General features: G+C 49.4%; 1 protein-coding gene across 4 annotated transcripts in view; it reads right to left on the reverse strand.

Moving 5' to 3' along the window:
• SYN3 (synapsin III) overlaps positions 1-8,399 on the reverse strand; it is a 422,306-nt gene extending 413,907 nt beyond the window's left edge. For 3 of the 4 annotated variants that reach the window (XM_079141613.1, XM_079141612.1, XM_079141610.1), the window contains exon 1: positions 8,302-8,399. The gene's annotated coding sequence lies outside the window, so the exon portion shown is untranslated. The other variant, XM_079141611.1, reaches the window with a different exon arrangement.
• Positions 8,400-9,458: the final 1,059 nt, after the last annotated feature.

Raw genomic sequence — 9,458 nt, forward strand, 5'->3', positions numbered from 1 at the left:
ATGCATATTTTTGGAGGTTAACATATTTTCCAGGGTATTTTTGGCTGTACATAATTTTCACCCTGTCGTAGGGCTTTGGGATCCAGAGACTGAGTAAGATGCAGCCCTGCCGTACTCTGACTTCCTCTCATTTACTTTGGCTTGATAAATGATCAAGAAATCTTGGATTTAGAAGAGAAGTTAAAGGCTGCAAAGTTTGACCCCTTGCTGGAGTAGGAAGCTCTGAGGTTCTTCCCACGTCCAATGAAAAGGGTGTGTATGGTGGCCTCTGCCCACTGGGCAGCTCCTTCTCTACACTCTTCCTCTCTGACTTCCACCAGCTGCTACAGCTTTGTCTTCCAGACCTTAGTATATCATGATGACCCCTCTTTTCTAGGATAATCTTTTGGCTATTTCAAGTCTAGTATTAGGATGATACTTTTTTAAATGTTATAGTGATCGTGAAATGAACCAAGTACCTACGCTGCACCTTTTAATTGATACTGGATGGTTTTGTTTCTGGGTGTATATAACCATTCATCCCCGGTATCAATACCCTCACCATTAGACAGATCCACTAATTAGTTAAGATTAACATTCTGGGAGCCGTACCTTGGAAACATGCAGCTGAGTTGGGGAGACAAAGAACAGAAACCACGCGGCAAGACCTCTTACTTACAGAGCCAGCATCACGTGGAGGGACAGGTCAGGGTCTCAGCCCATCCATTGGGAAACATGGCTGACCTGGGAGTGAGTCCACTCATAAATGCTGCTCACATACTAAACCTGCTCCAGGAAAATGACCAGGTCCCACGCCATCTTGCTGGCTGCCATCCATGTCTCAGATGCCTGCCACGATGCCAAGGGCAGATCCTGTGTTCCATAGGTCTAGTGTGCTGGCCCAGCAAAGGGGCCTGGAGGTGGGAATAATTAAGTTCAGCTCATCTCCAAGTTCTCAAACGAAAGCTCTAAAAACCTCACTAATGGTAATACAGCTTCAGACACCTAGGACAAGGGGCTTGGTCTTCATCTCTTGCCATCACAGAGTGGCATGGAACAGATCACCTAACTTCACTGGACCTGCACTTTCTCAGCTATTAATTGAGAACCTGGTCCAAACAACATGGTAGGATTCCTCTCAGATGCAGCTGCTCTGCTTTTCTATAGTCATCCCGACAGTGAATGGGACCATCCCCAATAATCTGGGTGAGAAGGTCTCTCTCAGAATCAGCGCACAATTGCCAGTAAAAGAAGAGTGTGGAAGGACACAATGGTGGACAGGAATTTCAGATCCAGACCCACCCTCATCCTGCCATGTGCTGCCACCCAGTTTATTCACCTGCACAGGTTTAAATACACAGCCTTAAATACCAGTTCCTAGGTGGATGATCTTGGGCAATCATGCAGCCTTCCTGAGCCTTGATTTTCACATCTGTAGAAGGGAGTTGATTCCACCTCCTCCCAGGGATCGTGACAGAGTGCAATGGCTAGAGTAAAGCACCTAGCTAGCACTCAGAGGACACAAGCTGCGTGTGTCCCTTTCTCCAAACATTCTTCACCAGTCAAACCCACTTAATCAACAGGCTCAGATTCCAAAGGACCAGGGCATTCCAAAGCACAGGTGACCAGGTAAATCAGTTGGTCTGACTCCTTCCTACCTCAGTGGTTTACAAACAAGGGAGCTGAGGCTCAGAGGGGCTAGCAACATGCTCAAGGACCCACATGTCCTGCATCAGCAAAGCCTCAACACTGGGTAGCTGACGCCAAGGGTCACCCGAGACACAAAGAAAACCCTTTGTAGGCTCCATTCTCCCTAAAGAAATGGGGATGCCCATGTATAGCCAAATTCTAAAAAGAAAAAATAGCAGAGGTTTCTATTGATGGATCTTTTGGAAGACTGCAAGAGGCAGGTAGCATCATAGCACGCCTAAGAAATGCAAGGATACCTTGAATTGCCCGTGGCATGGAGGTCAGTTGCTTGCAGGCAGCCCTCCCCAGTTCCTCTGCTCCCCACTCCTATCCCCACCTCTCTTTTCAATTTGCACCTTGGGCAGGCATGTTCACACTGGGATCCTTCTGGATGAGGTGAAAAGTTTCAAGCTGGAGTCATAATCTATACTCCATCAAACACAAATGAGAAAATGAGAAAACCATCAGAACTGTGCTCTCCACAACACAAGCAGGATTCTTCTCCCCACCCTAGAAGACTTAAGAAAGTGTTCAAATTCATTAAGGCACACAGATAACACAAGAGTCAGGAACCCAAAGGTTCCCCCCAAACAAGATGATCAAGCCTGCAGGAATTTCTGGAGAAATCCCAGCCCAGAGTCTGCCAGTTCCACCCAGCTGAGGCAGAGCACTCAAGAAGGAGCCCAGACAATGTAAGGAGGAGCCTGATTTAGAGCTGGCTCCAGAGACACAGCACCAGGCTGAGCGGCTCCCCTCCTGCCCGTATTCCCAAAGGAAAGCGTTTATCTTTAGGGAACATTTACAGAAAGCTACAATAAGAACATGTTCCTTTATAGATCCAAGAGAGCACACTCCCCAGAGCACATTCTGCCAGACTGAGGGTCCTAATCCGAGTCCCACATTGTGCATTTTAGCAAACGGACCCAGAGAGGGAGACTGCCCTGCCCAAGCTCACACTGCAGGCCACCAGCTGCCTGCACCTGACCTTCAGCTCAGGGCTGCCCCAGGGTTCTCCCCACCAGGCCCACTCCCTCTTCCAAAACCTTGGGCTCACCTCCTGGTTCTGAGGATTCCACCAGGTTGAACAAACGCTCAGAAGCAGGTGGCAGCTTAGCAATTCATCAGGGGGACATGGGTCTGTGCTCATCCCAGTTGCCAAGGAGAGACTGCAGCAGGGAACTTTGAAAGGGCTCCTTTTTCTCTAAAGAATCCTCCTCCTTCTCCTCCTCCTGCCCCTCCTCAGTCGTCCTCCTCTGTAGTACTACAGGGACATGTGCTCTGCTTGGGAGGAGGTGAGGAGGGGAGACTGGCTGTTTATTGGAAGGAGAAAGGTAACAGTCTGCTGGGCCCTGCTACACACTCACACCTAGCAGAAGCAGGGGGCTGGGGGGGGCGGTGGATTCTGCTGCCACAAAATGATTAACCCTTGCGCTCCCGCTCTGCTCCTCACACACTAAAGCAGGAGAAACAATACACTTAACCAATGGAGTGCCAGCCCAAGACATTACATCACCAGTCAGCACAGTCATTGGCTGATAATTCCTAGAAGGCAAAATTCTGCTTCTAGGTGCTTAACCCTTTCACAGTCACCACAGCAAAGAGTTATTTGATCTAATCCAATGGTTCCTGAACTTGCTTTCAGCAGAACCATCTGGGGTGCTTTCTAAACATACAGATTGTTACACTCCGGCTTAAAACGTCTAAATCAGAACCTTCTGAGGGAGCATGGATATATATATTTTAAACAATGAACAGAAAATGAGGTATTATGAATCTTCAAATGAGAAAATATTATTCTGACCATTTACAATGTCCCCAAAACTTTGGGACATCATCTTCAACTTACTGCCTACACTGAGCAGTGAACGTTACTGGTTGTTTCACAAATATACAAAGTAAGGTCCAGAGAAGACAAGTCACTTGCTCGAGATAGAGTCAGCCTGTTTGATACCCTTCGAAGCTCCCACCTAAACTGAAGTCAAGACATTGGTTTACATATTGCCTCCAGAAGTACAGGAAATGGAGATGCTCCTGATGAGATGGAAGACCTGGGCACGACGGGAACGGAGAGTTCTCAGAGCGGGTGTTCAGAGATCACCGACCTTCAGGGAAGCATGTGCTTTCTCCAGTTCATTGCTCCTTTTCAACTGCAAACCTCAGCCTCCTCCCACGGCCCAGCCTGAGATAGGTGACCCTGCTCTTGCTTCCATGGTCCCCTGTATCTGTGAGCAATTGCTTGTGTGCTGGGTAAACACCAGCAGATGAGAGCCACATCTACCTTCACCAACCCAGACCGGCACAGACCCTGCCCTGTGTGAAGGCTCAATCATGGCTCTACGGGAGAAGGGAGGGAGCCAGAGAAGGCATTTGCTGAAGTTCCAAGTGGCTTCATGCTCCTATGGGACAGGCAAGGACTGGAAGTTTGGAGAGTCACATGAATATATTAACTGACCCTGAGCAAGTTCATTTTGGGAGGATCTTTAATTTTGTCACCTGAAAATGAGGGCAACAGCACCTTCTTCTTAAAGTAGTAATGAGAATCAGATTACTCTGTCCCCAGAACTCTTCTGTCTCACTGACTGACCGATCTAAGTGCCGACGACTGCCATATTTATATCTGCAGTCCAGACTCACCTTCTAGACCCCGGACGTATGCCTGTCTGCACACTCATAGTTTATGGGCATCTCCGGAAGTTTACAGGCACTGGAATTTCATCCCACACGTACAACCTACTCCTCACCCAGCCTCTTCCATTATGTGAATGGTGTTTGCATCTACCCAATCTTTTTTTTTTTTAATTGAGGTGAAATTTACACAACACAAAATTAACCATTTTAAAGGATACAGTTCAGTGACATTTAGTACCCTCACAATGTGTGTAACCGCCACCTCCACCTAGTTCCAAACCATTTTCATCATCCTCAAAGGAAAACATTGAGCAATTAAACAGTCAAGTCCCAGTCACCCCTCTCCCTCAGTCTCTGGTAGACATCAATCTGCTCTGTCTCTAAGGATTCACATATTCTGGTTATTTCATATAAAGATAACCATGCAATATATGAATTTCATGCCTGGTCTCTTTTATTTATATTTTCACATGTTTGCAAGCTTCATCCATGTTGTAGCATGTAGTAGTACTTCATTTATTTTTTATGACTGAGTAATATTCCATTGCATGTATATACCACCCTTCATTTATCCGTTCACCCATTGATGGACATCTGGCATCTACCCAACTTAAACCATAAACTTGACAGTCATCTTTCATCACTTTCTTTTTGGTCTTTCTCCAAACTAATGTATCAGCAACTCCTGTCCTGTCCATTTTGTGTCCAAAATTGATATCAACTCTTTCTGCTTTTCTCCAATGCCATTGCTATCCTCTAGGCCAGACACTCGTATCTCTCCCTCCTAATTTCTTGTGGGTTACACGTTTTTGTTCTCTCTAATTCACTTTTTACCTTGTTGCTTTGGGGATCCTTTTAAAACAACTAGATCACCCATTTATTTAAGTAGCATTTACTGAGTATCTTTCTTCATGGACACATGTCCTCAACACAGGACAAAAAAAAAAAAAAAGAAAAAAAAATATGTATTTTTGCTGCTACATAAGGTCATTACTAGGCTTAACATCTTTCAATGACTTCACTACACATTGAATAAAAGCCAAGCTCACCAACCTTCAAGGCCCCTCAACGTCAAAGTCATCTCCCGTGACTCCATGCAACTCGCCCATCATGCTCCATCACAGTGGCCTCCATGCATCCACCTCATGGTCCCTGAACAAGCTGCTCTTGGTATGGCTGAACTTTCTTGTCCTTCGTGCCTCAGTGTCCAGATCCCTTCTCTGAGTGACCTTCTCTGACTGCCCTGTGAAGCAGATCCACCCTTCATTCATTTCACTCATTCAAGAAATATGTGCAAAGCCCCACTGGGTTCTTGGGATAAAGTGATATATGACCCCCTGGGCCTGCAGTCTGGAGGGCAGGACCAGCGACAGGGAAGTGAACAAGAGCTTTGAAGGGAGAATAAAAAGGAGTGGATCTGCTTTACACAGGATGGGCCAAAGGCCTTTCCAGGAGGTGATGTTGAAACCAAAGCATGAGCGTCAACTGGCAAAGCGCCATTATCCCCCATCACATCCTGGCCCTGCACTGTGAGACTCCATCTTTCAATGTTCACCTCTCAAGAGTCAAAGTACTACACGTCCTTCTCTGTCTCCCTGGTAGCCGGAGCTGCATCCCCAGCACCTAAGACAGAGCCTACCTTTTGGGAGGCACTCAATATCCATTGGTTGAATTAATATGTGGCTAAATGAACGAATGATGAGTCAACCCATTCGCCAATGAAAGTACTTTGTAGAGCATAACAAATCATAGAGTTGCGCCTGGTATTATTATTGTTTTGTGGCCAAAGGACATAGACTCTATTGGGTTTTGAATAAGACTGAGTTGCCTGCAAAGTGAGAATAAAAGTACATAACTTTGAGTAGTCCTGGGCAAGTATTAGAGAATTTGTAAACATAATGGGCACTCAATAATGGGATCTAGTGGCCATTGTGGCATTATTTTTAGAGACTCCTCATGAAAACTGATTTAATCAGTTCAAACTCCAAAATTCATTTTCAGATGCAGTCAAGACACTTGGAGGAGAGAGAAATGAATATTTTCGAAGTGTCTGGGAGGTAGCAGGCACAGCACAAAGCCCAATCTCATTTACTTCCCAAAGCCATCCGGGGAGTAGTGTGGTCCATTCATGCTATGGAACAGCTCTCCAGGCTGTCCACGACCTACCCAGGTCCAGCTATCCAGAGGGAGTCCCTATTCAGGAACCACCCCTCTGAAGGGTCACCCAAAGATATGCCCCCTCCCTGGAGCAGCCTGCACCCACTACTGGTCAACGCGGGCCTTCGAAGGCCTGGCCCTTGCCTCAGTGGGTGAACACTCTGAGTCCAGGTCCAGCTTCTCCCTCTGCCCCATCCTGCTTCCCTCATTGTTTACCCTCTTGAGGTGTAAGACCACTTTTCAAGAATCCACCTGCCCACAAATTGCAGAATCTCTGAACCTTTTTCTGTGGAATGCAACTTATGGCAGGTGGTTATAGTGATTTCCTGTTAAGTAAAACAACAGAAGTCTGGGAGGCTGGAAATGTCTGCAAGGCACTTAGCTACAAGTGAACTTTCTGGTCTGATTTCCCAGTGAATCCATGTTCTTTCTTCCACACAGCCTCTGACAGTGGAGACTGGGTGCACAGAAAATAGAAAGGGGAGCCGGGGGGAAAGGAAAAAAGCCACACAGAGGGCCCGAAGAGAGGATTAGCGGAAAGACAGCAAAACACCCTTCACAATCCTCCAGGGGTCATCCTGGATGACAAGATCGAGGCACAGGCCTCCAGAAACAACCCAAGAATGACGTGCAGGTGCAGAAGCAAGTGTCCTAGGGGCAACGTGTCTCCCACCTGAATCCATGCCCAGAAGCTGGGGAACAGGGCTCCAGGCCAGACAGCAGCCCTGAGGGGCCAGGAGTGTTCTGCAGCCAAGTCCCCCAAAGACCAGCTGTTACTACTACCAGCTTAACTGATGCCAGCCTCCATCCATTGTGCACAGAGCTGCCAGAGTGAGCTGATCACTGATTAGAATTCTTCCACAGCCCTCCTGCATCCCAAGCCAAGTTCTAAATATTCTTAAGGCTGCACGTGTTTTAGCCCCTGTCAGGTTGGCAGTTCATTTCCTATGCACAACACCTGGTGCTCATTGATGTGTGATGTAGGATTATCTGATGTTGCTAAATCAGGACACTTGACTTTTTAGTTCCTTTACCTCCACACGAGAAAATCAATCTGGAATTCCCGCAGCCCATCAGAGCCCACCCCGTCCTTCACTCACCTAGTTTTGAGTCTGGCAATCCATCCGGGGCCTCCAAGTCCCCAGTCAGTGGTCACCTCCACTCTGAAAGCTTCCTGGCTCCCTCACTGTCTGCTGCACTGTAATGGTTCCTCTTACTATCCCTCAGCCCCAGGAGCTCCCCGGAGGGCTTTCTTCGTGCAGCTAGGGCTTAGCACAGCGCCTGGCGCTTGGCCCGCAGGAGCCAAACAAGTAGCGAATAAACACAGGAGGCGAAATACCGGTGCTAGTCTCTGCTCGTAACTTGGCCATACAACCGCCCCGGGGTAACTGGAAATAGGAAGAGGTTTGACAAATCTGACCCTAGCCCCAAGGCAACAGGTCTTGAAGACTGAAGACTTACGACAGGAGCTGGGTGCAGAGCCCAGGTCCTGCTACTGCGGCTCCCGGCTTCCAGCAAGCTCTTCCCCTGGCCCCTGCGCAGACTCTTGGGAGTCACGATCTTGCGTCCCCTGGCTCTGGTGCCCTACAGGCAATCCCCACACGCAGACCTGTCAGTCGGAGGGTCCAGGGTCAGGGCCCATTAGGCAGCAGCCTGGGGAAGGAGCTAGGCTCGCGGTTCCTCACGTCACTCCCAGGCCCTCTGCTCGCCCGCACCCCGCGGGCACAGAGCAGGAGCTCCCGGGGACGCAGCCCGCCGCAAGGAGGCACCAGCCCTTCTGGCTCCGGGCGTGGGCTCTCGGCTGCCACAAAGCCCACCAAGTCGACTCTGCTGCGGCGCGCGGCTTACCGTGCCAGCCGCCAGGAATCCAGCACCCGGCGAGTGCTTTGGCCACCACGCCAGCCGGTCGATCTGCTATCCGCTGCGGGTCCCAGGAACTCCGATGCCGTCCCTCTTCGCGCGCGAGCGCCTCCGCCCGGCCGCCCAGCCTCCCCGCGCCGCGGCGCCCATTGGCTCGGGCAGCGAGGCCCCGCCCCAGGCCCCGCCCCTGCCGCCCCTCCACCTCTCCCCAGGCAGCGAAAGTGGCTTCTGGACCCTGGACTCAGGCGGCCGAGTGAGGCAATATTTCTGCATCCCAGGGGCGTCTCGATGCCCCGCTGGGAGTGCGAAGAGTGCAGTGTGCTTGGAAGCCAGCTTGGAGAAAGTCACCTGACCTCCTTGGGCCTCAGGAGGCACTTCAGAGAGACCCAGCAGCCACTTGTCTGCAAATGTCCCAGGCTTCATGCTAGGCACCTGCGCCGGGTGCAGCAGGGAACAAGACAGTTTGTGGCCCTCACGGAGTTAGCATGGGGTGTGGTGGGGGTAGGCTACTTGTAAGTAAACAGAACCAAACGTGATAATGTCGGATGTTGTAAACACCGGAGCGGATGAGGAGGAAGGGGGCTACAAATACCAAAGGGCCGTCACTGCCATACACAGGGTGGTCTACCAAGGCCAGCGGGGGTGTTTGAATTAAGGATAAAAGTGATTCCAGACCTTCAGAAATAGAACTGCTGAGAGGGGGAGAAAGTGCTTCCGATTCTGAGACCAGGGTAGTGAGCAAGCTGAAAGTGAGCTCCGCCAGAGAGCAAGACCAGACAGAGAGAAATGACCCAGAACCTCGGAGAGAAGGAGAGCTTCAGATAGGAATCTGGCAGGATCGCGACTCAGTGCATAGCCAGAGGCTATCGCAGAAGCCCAGACAAGAGATGGTGATTTAGGCCATAGAAAGAAGGACCAATCGACATACATTTTGGGTTGGATTTAGAGGATGAGGAAAGAGATGAATGAAGAATAGGTCCTAGAACGGAGCTGTACTTCGAATAATGCTATTGCCAAGAGGGAGAAGGTCCTCGCTCAGCATCTTCTTACTGCTTGACCCTGAATAAGTGACCCTGGCTTCAGTAACTAAGAGGGCATAGACTGGTTCAGGGATCACCAACTCCAGTATTGGTAGGGTGGGTAGT

This window comes from Sciurus vulgaris (genome assembly GCF_902686455.1).
Source record: "Sciurus vulgaris genome assembly, chromosome: 5".
In the NCBI taxonomy this organism is placed as follows: domain Eukaryota; kingdom Metazoa; phylum Chordata; class Mammalia; order Rodentia; family Sciuridae; genus Sciurus; species Sciurus vulgaris.